Source organism: Ranitomeya imitator, chromosome 1 (assembly GCF_032444005.1).
Source record: "Ranitomeya imitator isolate aRanImi1 chromosome 1, aRanImi1.pri, whole genome shotgun sequence".
Classification (NCBI taxonomy): Eukaryota; Metazoa; Chordata; class Amphibia; order Anura; family Dendrobatidae; genus Ranitomeya; species Ranitomeya imitator.
Window position 1 is genome coordinate 1,045,048,121 of NC_091282.1, and position 14,097 is coordinate 1,045,062,217.

The 14,097-nt window shown below is 43.1% G+C and overlaps 1 protein-coding gene across 1 annotated transcript in view; it reads left to right on the top strand.

Annotated features, from left to right (window-relative positions):
• MND1 (meiotic nuclear divisions 1) overlaps positions 1 to 14,097 on the top strand; it is a 209,212-nt gene that overhangs the window by 101,304 nt on the left and 93,811 nt on the right. The gene's annotated exons all lie outside the window — the stretch shown is intronic.

Below are 14,097 nucleotides of genomic sequence, written 5' to 3' on the forward strand. Positions count from 1 at the left end.
CAACAGGGCAAAGTACGCCTGTGCCAGAGCGTGAAGACAAGAAGAGGACGTCATCGTAAGAAGATGGGAGGCCCCGAACCGCAGTGGGAACGCCCCTGGGTGAGTTTAATCTAACCTCTTTTTCATCTTTCAGGATACATCGGGGGCTTATCTACAGCATTCCAGAATGCTGTAGATAAGCCCCTGATGCCGGTGGGCTTACCTCACCTTCGATTTTGGGGATGACAGGTTCCCTTTAAGAATATAACCTTAATTGGGTTGACCTCAACATTGATATTATTGTGCCAGTCATGTCTGCAGTTTGGCCTGTGCAGCTCTATGTGGGCACAGGATCTGTGCGTCGTTACCTGCATTCTTCTCGTCCATGTAATGGCACAGGATGGTGCATGTTGTATTTTTTTCTGCCAGTGAAGAATCGTTCGTGTGCACTCTCACATTAACTAACATTAGTCAGTGGTCTGTCTGTGAGTGATTCGTTGAGCATATGGACAGGACTTTGACCGAAAAAATCACTCCTCTGAGCCTGGCCTTATAGACTGCATTATTTTTGTTAAATAAGAGCACAGAACTGTTTGGTAACTGATTTCAGGTTTGTGTGTTGGTACAGGATGTATAGCTCACTTGGCCTGTTGGGGGCAGTGGAGAGCTGACATATGGGAGCTGAACACCAGGGTAAACACAGCCTTACATTATGGTGACATTTCTATTTCAAGATACAGAGAAGTTGATCTGATCTGGAGAGGATCCACCCTTGTGATCTCCCCTTCTTTCCTTTGTATACATAGTTTTCATTTGGAGTATATCTGCTGCTTCCACTGAGAAGAAAGCATAACCTTTGCTTTGACTTGTAATTAATGGCGTATTAAACCGTGGCACCTTTTCATGACACGTACTCTTGTCTGTGAACGCTTCCTGTGAAGCTTTATTAAGTTAACAATACTGAGGAAAGCGCTGAGCCCCCCACGCACCTACAGCTACGCACTTGTATTATGCACAGGAAACGTCTTGCTGGTTTTTGTGTTTAACCATTTCAGTTAGTGAAATGTGTTCATCCATTTAGGCATTCTTATACAGTGGGGAAATAAGTACACTGCCGATTTGCAAGTTTTCCCACCTACAAAGAATGGAGAGGTCTGTAATTTTTCTCATAGGTCCACCTATTGTCCCCACTTTACAGTGCGGCCTTCTTGTGTGAACTGCTCAGAGTTTGGTTTATATTTTGCACAAAACGTTCAGGTAAAGACCGAGGCAGAAGTGGCTTCTGTGAGGGACAGACACAAGTTGCCAGCAGTGGAGAGGCACAAACTGTGCCAGTGATGGGAGGTTTTTATTGTGACAGACCAATTATAAGCCGTTTAGTGCACTGGTGTTTCATGCATTCATACTCGGAGATGAAGCCTCTTTGCACTTTTTGTTTCTCCCGCTTTACCGTTTGTTTTTTTATGCAGTCATACTCTGCTCACTTTTCTACTGTTCATCATAGAGGTGATCAGTGGGAGGAAAGGAAGCAAGAGGTGCATACAGGCCCAACATGTATGATGTATCTGTAATTTCCCCAAAGTTGGACGGTATGTGCCTTTTACGATTCAGCAGCTACGTCATTAGGTTTGCACAATATTCACATTTCCCTTTGCAGATAATGTACATGAGCATTCAGTACATAGAAGCGGTTTATATGCATAGAGTGCTGAACTTCTTATATTCTGCTATCAGGAGGTTGTAAAGAGTTAACCTTCGTCCGGCTGAGTAGGTACAATTGTAACTATTCCGTTTTAAAATTGCAATAACTTTTTTTTTTTTCGAAAAGCCGTAGAGGGCTGAAATTTCGTGACATCTCTGCAGTTTTGGTCCAGAATATATTGGCCAAATTTCAATAAAATATACATGAAGGTACAATTGTACCTCTGCAGCCTGTTAACGTTGTAAAATGATGCAGCCTGACTTAAAGGAGCCCTGCTTTCCATATACGCCATAAGGTCACATGGGTAGACCGCGTGACTGGCTCCTGGGCTTAGTAGAGAAGGAGACATTTTGTGCACAATAGTAGTCGCCTAGGAAAGCTGAACAGAGGAGGTAAGTAACCAGCCAAATCTCCTGTATATGAGAAACCTCAGCTTCAGATAACTGTGTGATCAGGATTGTGCATATCAGCAGAAGTTGGAGTTCAGGAATCGCTGCACCATTTATAGACCTGGATTACTATACTGCGACTACTGCATTGGAGTTGGATCTCCGTTAAATCATCATTTATCTGGATGTACCTGTGTATTCGTACAACAAGTTATCAACAGCCTCTCTGTTTTCTGGACTATTGGGAGAGCTTCACATTACATCACACTACCAGGAAGCAGAGGTTAATAAAAGTGCACCCTAGTGTCATTTTCTTTTATTCATTGTCCCTGCCATAGGGAAGTGGTAACATACGCACACCACATGGTGCGTGACCAGTGGCATAGTAGTGCGTGCATTACATATCCACAGAATATGTAAATAATATGATGGATGTAGGCCCTGTCGCATGCTATCTGGAATGAAAAGGTGGTCACACACTCTGTTCATTGGTGTGGGTACCGAACGTTGCTGAGCATGCTTGCCAAAGTTATGCACAACTTCTGAATGTTGCACTAAAACTACATGTTCCTCTAAGGGTATGTTTCCACGTTCAGGAAACGCTGCGTTGAGCCGCAGCGTAAAAAACGCAGTGTCCAGATGTTACAGCATAGTGGAGGGGATTTCATGAAATCCCGTCTCCACTATGCATTAAAAGACGCATGCGGCAGACCCGCGAAAACGCGTCTTTTAAGAACGCAGCATGTCCTTACATTGCAGAAACAACGCAAGGACAGCGCAGGTGACCTGCCAGTGACCTCCGGTGCAGATTTGGTCAGGATTTTACCTGCATAAAATCCTGACCAAATCCTGATGCAATCCTGAACGTGGACACATACCCTAACAGAATTGTTAAAGCGGATCTGTCATCATATTTCATAATAAAGAATGCATACATTATGAAAGAGGAACTATTATATCTCATTAGCCAACCAGATGATGATGTATTACATCGATGTAGGTGTTACCTTCATTTTACTGACTTTTCAATGAATGCGGGAAAAGCAAATTACATGAAAGTTTACCAAACAGGAGCCAGAACATTAGTACATAAGAGTTTGTTTATTTATTAGTCCCATATTAACCCCATAACGCTCTATGACTGACCCAGCATGTCACGAGTGGGTGTCAGTTCCCACTCCTGCTTGGGTGCAGGATCCCATTCTGTCGGTTCCTACACCCAGATTGCTGTGAATTGGTCAATCTGACTGATCATAGCATGATCACACAGGAGATGCTAAAATATCAGCACCTTCTGCCCGCTCAGTGCAGCAGTGCTTCTGCACTAATAGCCTGGAGTAGTGTCAGCGCCGATCCTGGCTGTTAACTCCTAAATGCTGCAATGGAGCACGATCTCGACATTCAGGAGGCAGGCAGAGGGACAGGAGCTTCCTGTGCCTTCAGATGGGTGCCCCTGTGACTTCATTGCGGGGGGCCTCGAACATTGGAATGGTGACCCCCGGGTAACCAAGCTATGCAAATCTTCTGAGACCATGCTCTCACAGCATGGTGTCAGAAGCTTCAGTATAGGTGTAATGCACTGCAATGCTGGTGCAATCAATGTAAAAATTTTGAAAGTCCCATAGAGGGACCAAGTAAAAATATGTAAAAATATATATTATAATAAAAAGATATTACACTAATAAATACACATTTTATGTAAAAAAAAAAAATGAACGAAGAAAATGCACATGCTCAGTATCACCGCGTCCGGAACAACCCAATCTATAAAAGTGTCACATTAATGAACCTCTTCAGTGAACGCCATTATAAAAACACAAAAAAAAAGTTGCAAACTATGCTTTATCATTATATCATTATACCACTACAATAAAGTGGAATAAAACATGATAAAAAAACAAATGTGAATTAAAATGGTATAGCTAAAAACGTCATCTTGTCCTGCAAAAAACAAGCCGCCATCCAGCTCCATCAGCAGAAAAACAAAAATGTTATAGATCTCAGAATAAAGCAACACAAAAATAGTTTTTTTCTATAAAAGTGTGTATTGTGTAAAAGCACCAAAACATAAAAAAAAATATAAATGTGGTATCACTGTAATCGTACTGGCCTGAAGAATAAAGCTGCCCTAGCAATTATTACCACACACAGAACGGAAAAAAACGTTCCTGAATTGCTGGTTTTTGTTAATTATTAGTGATGAGCGAGTGTACTCGTTGCATAGGTTTTCCTGAGCACGCTCGGGTGACCTCCGAGTATTTGAATGTTTGGAGATTTAGTTTTCATCCCGGCAGCTGAATGATTTACAGCTACTAGACAGCTTGATTACATGTGGGGATTCCCTAGCAACCAGGCAACCCCCCACATGTACTTAGGCTGGCTACTAGCTGTAAATCATTCAGCTGCCAGGATGAAAACTAAATCTCTGAGCAGTCATAAATACTTGGAGGTCACCCAAGCATGCTCAGGAAAACCCGAGCAACGAGTACACTCGCTCATCACTATTTATTATGCCTCCACAAAAATCAGAATAGAAAGCGATCAAAAAAACAAAAATAGTACCAATAAAAATGTCAACTCATCATGCAAAAAGCAAGCTGTCACATGACTGTCAGATGAAATATGGAAAAATTATTGCAATCTAATTAAGGCGATGCAACTATTTTTTGCAATAAAAAACGTCTTTTAGTGTGACAGCAGCCAAACAAACATACAAAAAAAAAAAAATGTGGTCCCGCACTGATGCGGAGAATAAAGTCGCCTCATCACTTATACCGCATGAGGAATGGCGTAAAAAATAAATAAAATCAATTCTTCACTTACTGTTGTTTTTTTTTTCCATTCTACCTCCCAAAGATTGCAGTAAGGCTCGGATCCAATTTATCCTGCACTGAGTTCTTACATCGGGGTTTTCGTGTAAATCTCTCACATACGTAGGTCAAACGGAACCCCCGGCGGAAGATTCCCTATATAATGAGGCAAGTGGAGGCACGGTGGATGCCGTCTGTCCTGCGATACTGTGATACTGCGATGTCTGTCTTTTTAGGTGTGCATAAAAACGTGGTCTGAGACAGTTTTGTGCACTTTTGAAAAACACAGCCCGGAATAGAGGCCAGACAGAGTCCAGAGTAATTCTGCTGCCTCATTATGATGAATAGATCCCTCTGGGGATTCATCTATCACATCACTCGAAGATTTCGATGGAAACCCCAAAGTAAGTGCTCAGCGTAGAGTGCCAGATAAATGTGATCATAAATGTTATGTAAAATGTTCTCAATAAAAGCTTCAACTTAGTCCACAGAAAAAGCAAGTCCCCACTCAGGTCCGTCATCTATTACCGGAAATATAGGGGGCTTCCACGTTACTGGTAGTACAAATGCTCTGGAAAAGCGAAATGCCTCCTCGTACCCAAAAAGAAATTGAGCGAATTCTCCACTCCAAATTCCAAGTCCCCCCTCCCTTCTGAGCCCCAATGTGTCTAAACCACGTTTAGCACCAACACGTTTGGCAGGGGTATAATTTCCAAAATGGGATTACTTGAGTGGGGAATTCTGCTCTCTAAGGCTACTTTCACACTAGCGTCGTACTTGGCCCGTCGCAGTGCGTCGGGCCGACGTACCGACGCATACTGTGGAAGTGCCGCACAACGGGGCAGCGGATGCATTTTTCCAACGCATCCGCTGCCCCATTGTGAGTTGCGGGTAGGTGGGGGCGGAGTTCTGACCGCACATGCGCGGTCAGAAATGGCGGCCACGACGCTCAAAAAAATGTTGCAAGCAACGTTTTTTTGTTCGGACGGTCCGCCACAACACGACGCAACTGTCGCACGACGGTTGCGACGTGTGGCAATGCGCCGCAATGCGTAGCTAATGTTAGTCTATGGGGGAAAAACGCATCCTGCAGACAACTTTGCAGGATGCGTTTTTCCCCCAAAACGACGCATTGCGACGTATCCAAAACGACGCTAGTGTGAAAGTAGCCTTAGCACTTAGGGCTGTGTATATGGAGTGCGCAAACTTTTCTTGGAAAATCTGTGCTCCAGAAGGCATATAGCGCTCTGTCCCTCAAGAATCTCGCCGTCTGGATAAGTAGTACTCTACAGCCACATATGAGGTATTTGTACATTCAGCACAAATTGTGGGACAAATTTTGCTGCCATTTTTACCCTTTTCCCCCTTTGAAAATGTAAAATCTGGGGCTAAAACAAAATTTTGGTGGTAAAAATGTACAGTATTTTTCGCTTTGTAAGACTCTCCGGATAAGATGCACCCCAAATTTTGAGGAGAAAAATAGGAAAAAAAACTTTTTTTTAATAAATTGGTGGGGCTTCTTATATTCCATGTGTCTTATTACTTACCGGGGGTTGTGGATCAGGGTCCCAGCGTAGCTGCTGGAGGAGGTAGGAGTGAAGTGTTGCTGCAGGCTGGGATGAGGGGGTGTGCAGGTGTCCTGTGCTGCAGGGGGGCTCCTGTGTTCTAGGGGTTTCTCCGATGCTGCGGGGTTGTTTCCGATGCTGCGGGGGCTCTGCCGACATTTTATGAAAGGCCAGAGCCCCCCGGCAGTTCGTCCATGCTTTCCTGTGCGGTGGACTTCGGGAAAATGGCCACCGGCAGGCGGCGCATGCGCAGATGGAGATCTTGGGATCAAGATCTCGAAAGATGAGATCTCAGCGCTGAAATCTCATATCCCGAGATTCCGGCGGCCATTTTCCCAGAGTCCATCATACAGGAAAACATGGACGAACTGCCGGGGGGCTCTGGCTTTCCACAAAATGTCACCAGAGCCCCCCGCAGCACTGGAGATTCCAGCATCACCCTGGACAGCAGCGGACAACCGTGGCGGCGGACACCCCCTCATCCCGGCCTGTAACCGTAAGCGGTATATCAGCTTTGTAAGATGCACCCCCATTTCCCCCCCAAATTTGGGGGAAATAAAGTGCGTCTTACAAAAAGTTAAAATACGGTAATTGTTTTTTTGACTGCCGTATGGTATTAAATTCTGTGACACACCTGTGTCAATATAATCACTGCACCCCTAGATGAATTCAATAACAGCTTTACTTTGTCAAATGGGGTCACTTATGGGGGGTTCTGCTGTTCTGGCATATCAGTGGTTCTCCCAGTATGTCATGGCACCCTCAAACCATAACAGTAAAATCTGCACAATAACATGGGGCTCCTTACCTTTTGAGTTTTGTACTGTGCCTCAAAAGTAGTTCCCGATTTACATGTAGGGTATTTGCGCACTTAGGAGAAATTTCACAACAAACCGAGAGATCCATTTTTTTTCCTATTAGTCCTTATAAAAATGTAAAAAAAAATTGGGGCTAAAGCAGCATTTTAGTGGAAGAAATGTAGTTAGTCTTTCTTCGCTGCCCAATGGTATAAATTTCTGGGAGGTACATATGGTGTACATATGATCACTGTACCCCTATATGAATCCATTGACAGGTGTAGTTTTAAAATTACATCACTTATGAGGGGTTTCTGCCGTTCTGGCACCTCAGGGGATCTCCTAATATGACATGGCACCCTCAAACTATTCCAGCAAAATCTGAACTCCAATATGACACTTCTTCCCCTCTGAGCTTTGCACTCTTCCTCAAAAGTAGTTTTCAACCACGTATGGGGTATCCGTGTACTCAGGAGAAAATGCACAACAGATTGTGTGGTCCACTTTCTCCTGTTAACCTTGAGAAAATAAAAACTTTGGGGCTAAAGAAATGTTTGCAGAAAAATGTTGTTGTTTTTTTTCTTAGCTCTACGTTATCCATTTTTGTGAAGCACCTGGGGGTTCATGGTGCTCACCACACATGTAGATAAGTTGCTTGAGGGGGTCTAGTTTCCAAAATGATGTCACTTGTGAAGGTTTTACACTGTTTAGACACATTAAGGGCTCTCCAAACGCGACATGGCGTCTGCTCTCAATTCCAGACAATTTTGTGTTCAAAAAGTCATACCTTGCTCCTTTCCTTCCGAGCCCTGCAGTGTACCCAACCAATGGTTTTCGCCTACACATGGGGTATTGGCATGCTCAGGAGAAATTGCAAAACAATTTTTAGGGTCCATTTTCTTCTGTTACTCTTGTTAAAATAAAAAAAAATGCGAGCTAAAAATGATTTTTGTGGAAAGAATGTGGTTTTTAGTTTTCACGACTATACATCATTACTTATGTGAAGCAACTGGGGGTTCAATTTTCTCACCGCACATCTAGATAAGTTCCTTGAAAAGTCTAGTTTCCAAAATGGTGTCACTTGTGGCAGGTTTCCACTGTTTAGGCACATCAGGGGCTCTCCAAATGGCATCCACTTTCGAGTCCAGTCAATTTTACTTTTCAAAAGTCAAACGGTGCTCCTTCCCTTCCGAGCTTTGCCATACTCCCAAACAGTGGTTTTCCCCCACATATGGGGTATCGTCGTACTCAAGAGAAATTACACAACAAATATTATTTTTCATTTTCTCCTGATAGTCTTGTAAAAATTTTAAAAAAATTGGGTCCTAAGTAAAATGTTTGTGAAAAAGTTAAATGTTTTTTTTCCTTCCACATTGCTTCAGTTCTTGTGAAGCACCTAAAGAGTTGATAAGCTTTTTGAATGTGGTTTTGAACACGTTGAGAGGTACAGTTTTTAGAATGATGTCACGTTTGGGTATTTTCTGTCATATAGGCCCCTCAAAGTCAGTTCAAAAGTGATGTGGTTCATAAAAAAAAAATAAAAAAAAAGTTTTGTACATTTTATTGGAAAAATTAGTAATCGCTGGTCAACTTTCAACAATTATAACTTCCTAACGAAAAAAAACATTGTTTAAAAAATTGTGCTGATGTAAAGTAGACATGTGGGAAACATTATTATTAACTATTTTGTATGACATAAAGGTGATTTAAGGGCATAAAAATTAAGTTTGAAAATTGTCATTCAAATTTTTTCCCAAATTTTTTTCACAAATAAAAGCAGCTCATATCGAAGAAATGTTGCTACTATCATGAAGTACAATATGTCATGAATAAACATTCTCAGAATCACTGGGATCCGTTGAAGCGTTCCAGAGCTATAACCTCATAAAATGACTGATTAGATTAAAAAAAAAAAAATAGGGCTGGTCATTAAGTGGCTCGGTCCTGAAGGTGTTAAAGGGGTTTTCCAGTTTAAGAAAAGTGAAGACCAAATACTGTTTTATACCTAACATAACATCAGGGTCTCGCCCTCTATTGGTCCAGAGCTATCTCTCCGTCGCTGCTGTCATCTGTGTTTTACCTGCAGTTTTGGCGTCACACAGCAGCTCACATCTTTGCTAAAATTAATCACTGAGCTCAGCGGCTCTTGCCATCTACCCCAGCTGACCTGCTGAGCTCAGTAATTGACTGCAGCAGTGATATGAGTTGTCGACGTAATGATACTGCTGCGCCAAATCACTGAGACCAGAGGAGCAGCGCATAGCCAGGGCTGGACCCGAAGAGAGTGAGTACCTGCTCTGTTTATGTAAGGTACATAAAAGTGGTTTTATTTAAACATACCTTTTTATTATGCAACCATGATAAAGGAGAAGTATACAGCTGCTTTTAAAGAGTTAATCGGAAAGAGTTGGAAGTAATTGCATGTAAAGAGTTAATCTGAAAAAAGAGGGAATGAGCTTCCCTTTAAATGGTTTATCTCTTAGTTTTTCTATTACTTTCCTATCCTGGATCCAGCACTGGGTTTTCCATACCATTGATTTTGTGCGCATGTTGCATTGCCATGGCAACCTGGCTGCACACCTCTGACTTTATGACCTCAGCCAGATAACTTTGAGTCTATGTGCGCACGTTGAGTATTTGCTTGCAGAAATTTCTGCAAGGTTTCTGCTTCTCTTGGCAACAAAAACGTGCGTTTTGCCACAATTTTGGGTGCGTTTTTGCCATGTTTTTGTATGCATGTTTTGGGTACGTTTTTGTACAGCAATTAAGGCTTTTTTGAGCTAAATAAAGATATTTAGACAAAAAAGTTTTGTAATGTAATTTCATGGTTCAACACCAACTTTTTAACTCCGGATGCAGTAGCATCAGAGTAATGGGATTAGGGCACACACAAACAGACATATATTGTTACCAGCCTATCTAGGAGCATTAACAGAATGAACCCACATAGGCTGTAACCAAACAGCAACTCTTAATTGAAAGAAACAAAATTGAGTGGGCTGACGCTTAATTTTCAGGAACAGCAGAGGGAAAGCTGAGGGCTTTCACTATTAATATCAGCTCACAGCTGTTTGCTTAGCTTTTCCTGGCTAGTTTACAGGGGACCGCAGAAAAAAATTGACATAGGGTCCCCCTATAAAATCTAACCAGCAAAGGCCAGGCAGACCGCTACGACTGATGTTAATAGCCTAGGAAGGGACCATGGATATTGCCGTCCCAGGCTAAAAACAGCTCTCAGCTGCCACAGAAAACATGCATCTATAAGATGTGCCAAATCTGGCACTTAGCCTCGCTCTTCCCACTTGCTCTGTAGCAGTGGCAAATGGGGTGATGGTTCTGGGGGTTGATGTCACCTTTGTAATGTCTGGTGACATCAAGCCCACTGGTTAGTAGTGGAGATGCGTCTATAAGACGCCCTCATTGCTAACCCCATAGAGAGATTATAAAAACACAGACACCAAGACTAATGTCCTTTATTTGAAATAATGACTCCATCTCCTTTATTGAATCTAAATTAAACCATACTCACCGATCGCTTAAGCCACAGACGCTGTCTCCCGCAACAAAAATAAAATAATAAACCACAATATTCCTCACCTGTCCGCAGAAAAGAGAATCCATAATGTTCCACGACGATCCATGATCACTTTGAGAGCAGTCACTGATTTTCATTTAAATATGTATGTAATTATTTTGCATGTTGTGTTCTTTTTTTAGTGTGAGCACAGGAGCCGGCTGATGAAACTACGTCTCCTATCAGCGGTACCTGCTGTCAGTGACGGCAAACGTAGGGAGATGGGAGGAGAAGCGTTTTGCTGCAGGTCACCGCTGCGGGTCACAGTATCTCTTTGGGGTCACGCTGACAGCATGACCCCTCGGCGCTCTGACCAATAGTCTTACCAGTGGTAACGTTACCACGGGTCACAGCTGTGGGGTCATGCTGACAGTTTGGCCCCGCAGCTCTCTGACCGATGGTCTTACCGGCAGTAGCGTTACCGCCGATAAGAACCAACGCGCTGGTGTTTGCGAAACATCATAGGTAGCCGGTAAAAACGCAAACAAAAACTCAGCAAATCCACAAACCTTTTTATACCTGCGTTTTTGCTGCAAATTTGCCTGACTTAATTGAAGTCAGTGAGTGAAAAACGCTGCAGAAACGTACAAAGAATTGACATGATGCAGAAAAAAACACACTGCAAATACTCAAAGGAAATCTACTGATCATGTGCACAACACTTCAGTATTGTCATTGAATTAGCTTTCATAAGGATTCCATAGCATTTTGGCCCATTTCGACGCTGAAAAAACGCAGCGCGGAAACGTACCTTGTGCTCATAGCCTAATTATCCAGGTAGCTGATGTCCGTGCCTCTACTGTGGACAACTTCCTGCTCCCCACCTCTGCCACAAATGTGCCTCCTGACATACCCAGGTCAGCTATGCTGCGTTGCCTTACATGTACCCCCTGATATACCCAGCTCAGCTATGCTGCATTGCCTCACATGTACCTCCTGACTAGAGATGAGCGATTTTGATCGGGTTAGGGCTTATTCGACAAGCTATAGCTATATAGGGAACCCGGCTTCCTGGATCGCTCCGACTGATTAGCTGTTTGGGTCCGCAGCTGCCTGTGGCAGTCACAGAGCCGCGACACATGCAGCCGCGGAGCCAAACAGCTGATCAGCAGGAGCGATCCAGGAAGCAAGGTTCCCTCTGCAGCGTATTTGGTAAGCGCTAGTGATGAGCGAATATACTCGTTACTCGAGATTTCTCAGCACGCTCGGGGGTCCTCCGAGTATTTTTTAGTGCTCGGAGTTTTAGGTTTTCTTGCCGTAGCTGAATGATTTACATCTGTTAGCCAGCTTGATTACATGTGGGGATTCCCTAGCAACCAGGCAACCCCCACATGTACTTATGCTGGCTAACAGATGTAAATCATTCCGCTGCGGCAAGAAAAACAAACTCCGAGCACTAAAAAATACTCGGAGGACCCCGGAGCGTGCTCGAGAAATCTCGTGACGAGTATATTCGCTCATCACTAGTAAGCGCTATAGCTTGGTGAATAAGCCCTGACCTGATCAAATTCGCCAATCTGTACTCCTGACATACCCAGCTGAGCTATGCTGCATTGCCTCATATGTGCCTCCTGACATACCCGGCTCTGCTAGATTGCTGGGCTTTGTTGCAATCTCATGCGAGTCTGATACACCCAGCACCGCTGTACTCCTGGGCTCTCCTGCACCACCACAAGTTAGTCATTTTACATACCTGGCTATGCTGGGTTCTACAACACTGAAAACTGCTCCATCTCTAAGGTGAGTCTCCTGACCATCTCAGATCTGCTATATTGGTGTAACCTCTGTGCAGATTCCTGTCCCCTCTTTTTCTGCTTTGGTCGCTAGGTGGCGCAACGCCTTTGTTTAAGGTGACGTAAGGTCGAGATTCCCTTGGAATCTGCCAGGTAGAATGGCTTGTGCCAGATTTGTCCTGGGTACCTTTTTGATGCCTGTGGCCTCTGACAGACATGACTATTGCCAAGACTACTCTACTCTACTGTGTCCTGTCGCTCCAACTCTGCTTCGTCAGTCCTCCTGCACAGTCTCCAGTTTCATCAGCCTCCTTTGCTCCAGCTTCCATCCCACTTTTTCAGCCTCGTTTCCTCCAGCTTCCATTCATCCTCCAACTTTTTGACCTTGCTGCATCAATCTCATCTGACTGTACTGCATTGCGACTGCTCATCTAGACCAAAGGCTTATAGGGTCCATGTTACCAGGCGAGACATAACACTCGTTACATTACATGCAGACAGTCACAACCATAACGGCAGGATTTTCTTCAGTTGCTGTACTGGTCTTATAGAACCTTGCTTGTATTGTAGTGCCCAAGAAAATAATATATAACAGATACACCATGGATAAAGGTGAACAAAATGTGTATTGTCTGTACATAAACTGATATTGACACAACTTTACTTACTTCTTCTGTAATTCACTCTGAGAACTGTAATTGATGAGCACCGGTGCATAAGCCCTCATTCAGACATCAGGGTTTTTTCTCGGACAGGAAAAGAACGGATGATTTTTATCAGTATCTGATTTTTAGCAATGTTTGTTCAGAGTGCCTGATTTTACCATTAGTTCTTCAATGAATTTCTCACGTTCGTAATATAAAAAATGCTACTCCAACTCATTACAATGTTAAAAACACAGATTTGTGTGCTGACTGTGATTTTCACAAACCCACAGACTTGTATGAATGATTTTGATGCACGACTTCTGGTCAGCAAAAAAAAGGTCAGTTTATGATCACTCATTCTGCAAAAAATACATGACCATATGTGCAGTCACATAATAATAATTGTATTTCTATAGCACCAATATATACCACAGCACGTTACATTACAGAGAGGACTTGTACAGACATAGACATTACTGAGTAACGCATAACTCTGATACAAAGAGGAGTGAGGGCCGTGCTGGCAAGCTTACAGTCTATGAGGAAATGCTAACAAGTGCTTGTGTTGTAAGGTCCAGCCATCAATATAATAACTAGGGTATTCGCATAACGCCGCATGACCGGTCACCGGCCAGTATGTGTACAGTACAGACACAGAGGGCTATTCTGTGCATGGAGGGGGTGAACAGATGATATGAGGACAGTATTGGGTACAGGTTCTATACGTGAAAAATGGACGTGTTAATGAGTCCTAAGTGAAAGTGTATGTAATGTGCAAGATAGTTATCTTTAGAGTGGTGTCTTTGTGATCTGGAAATGTAAGCAAAATTTAATGGTTCCCCATTGGTGATATTCAAAATATTCAAAAACACGATTTGCTTGCCTAAAGGGAACCCTTTAT